A 2,500-nucleotide genomic window follows, 5' to 3' on the forward strand; every position below is an offset into this window, starting at 1 on the left:
TCATTTGCTGTCTGTATGTACGGAGCCCGGGCCGCGGAAGCCGGAGGGAGCCCGGGCTGCGGAAGCCGGCGAGATCCCTGGCTGTTCTTCTCTTCCATCCATCCGTCCGTTATTTCATTTGCTGTCTGTATGTACGGAGCCCGGGCCGCGGAAGCCGGAGGGAGCCCGGGCTGCGGAAGCCGGCTGGAGCCCGGGTTGCGGAAGCCGGCGAGAGCCCGGGCTGCGGAAGCCGGCGAGATCCCTGGCTGTTCTTCTCTTCCATCCATCCGTCCGTTATTTCATTTGCTGTCTGTATGTACGGAGCCCGGGCCGCGGAAGCCGGAGGGAGCCCGGGCTGCGGAAGCCGGCGAGAGCCCGGGCTGTTCTTCTTTTTTTTTTTCCCTTTCATTTATTTCCCCCCACCAGGGTGCGCCGACGAGGGGAGACCTCCTCCCCGCCGCCGCCGTACCGGACACATCGCAAATTCACAACGGTGGATTATTATTATTATTATTATTTTTTTTTTTTACGCGGCCAGCAGGGGGCGCCGCGCGCGCGGACTGGCGCTCGTGAACACTGCATTTAAATCGGTGGTGTGTTTTTGTCTTTTGCCTGGTTTTTTTTAATCTCAATCGTGTATTACCTCGGCTGGCCAGCGGGGGGCGCCGCGGCGGGGACACGGGCGGACCGGGTACATTTCATCTGTTTGGGGCGAGTGCTTTTTTGAAATTTTTTTTTATCTTTTAGTCTCGTTCCGTTCTTCCCTTCAACTGGCCTGCGGGGGGCGCCGTGCGCGCGGACCGGCGTCCACCCCTGGCCGCTCCGGGACTTTGCATTCAAATGGGTGGGGTGTTTTTCATTTTTTTGCCCTTTTTTTTTCCACTCCCCCCCTCTCAATCGTGTATTACCTCGGCTGGCCAGCGGGGGGCGCCGCGGCGGGGACACGGGCGGACCGGGTACATTTCATCTGTTTGGGGCGAGTGCTTTTTTGAAATTTTTTTTTATCTTTAAGTCTCGTTCCGTTCTTCCCTTCAACTGGCCTGCGGGGGGCGCCGTGCGCGCGGACCGGCGTCCACCCCTGGCCGCTCCGGGACTTTGCATTCAAACGGGTGGGGTGTTTTTCATTTTTTGCCCCTGTTTTTCACTCCCCCCCTCTCAATCGTGTATTACCTCGGCTGGCCAGCGGGGGGCGCCGCGGCGGGGACACGGGGGAGGGTTCATCCGGGCGGACCGGGTACCTTTCGTCTGTTTGGGGCGAGTGCTTTTTTGAAATTTTTTTCATTTTATTTTTGTCCTCCCTTCGACCGGCCAGCGGGGGGCGCCGCGCGCGCGGACCGTCGGGGCCCGGGGCCCTGCGTCCCACTTACTTTCGCCCGACGGGAACCTTTTCTTTTGTTTTTATCCGAGAGGACACACGGAATCTGCACCCCCCGCAGTGGCGTCAGGCGGCCACCGGGGGGCGCCGCGGCGGGGATCGGGGGGGGGTCGCCCGGGAGCCGCCTGCCCGTCCGCTGGGCCAAGGGGGCCGGGGCGGGTCACGCGCCGCCGTCCCCCCCCGATCGTCTCGCTCCGAGCCGCCTCTGGCCACCGGGGGGCGCCGTCGGGTGGCGCGGGGGCGCCCCCGCCGCCCGCCGCCTCCCCCCGCACGCGTCGGGCCTCCCCCCGGGCCCCCGCGGGCCGGGGGACGCGGCCGGCGAGCGTCGGACTCCAGCGCGGAAGTGTCGCGGATGAGTGCGGACCGGGGCGCCCGCGGCCCAGCGGCACTTCCAGGGGCTCGGGGAGGAGATGGTTGAAGCCTGGGTGAAGCGCGCCCTCGGCCGTCCGTGTCGCTACCCGCCGGAGAACACCTCCGCCGGATCAGTAGGTACCAACGAGGCGAGCGAGAGAGCCGGGACTCTGTCCGGGGCCGAAAAGCCTGTTTCCCTGGAGCTTTTGCGAAAGGACCCGTGACAGAAGATGCGCGGAGCTCAGAGATCAGCATGGGCAGGGCCTTCTTGCATCCGATTTTGCCCAGGCAGGGCTCCAGGAACCGGGTTACAAAAAGCAAAAAGCCCTGGAGCTCAAACGAAAGGTTTAGTGACAAGATAGCCGTGGAGCTCCGATAACAGCATGGCAGGACCAGGATGGGGCCTATAAAGGGTCCACGGCGGGCATCCGTTGGAGCCCGACGTACGGGCCGGGCACGTCTCCTTCTCCCCCCGGAGGCAGCGCCCCCCGGCGGGCCAAATCGGGTACTGCAATTTGTGGAAGTTTCGCAGATGAGTGCGGACCGGGGCGCCCGCGGCCCAGCTGCACTTCCAGGGGCTCGGGGAGGAGACGGTTGAAGCCTGGGTGAAGCGCGCCCTCGGCCGTCCGTGTCGCTACCCGCCGGAGAACACCTCCGCCGGATCAGTAGGTACCAACGAGGCGAGCGAGAGAGCCGGGACTCTGTCAGGGGCCGAAAAGCCCGTTTCCCTGGAGCTCCTGCGAAAGGACCCGTGGCAGAGCAGGCACGGAGCTCGGAGAGCAGCAGGGCCGGAGC

Source organism: Pseudophryne corroboree, unplaced genomic scaffold (assembly GCF_028390025.1).
Source record: "Pseudophryne corroboree isolate aPseCor3 unplaced genomic scaffold, aPseCor3.hap2 scaffold_228, whole genome shotgun sequence".
NCBI lineage: Eukaryota > Metazoa > Chordata > Amphibia > Anura > Myobatrachidae > Pseudophryne > Pseudophryne corroboree.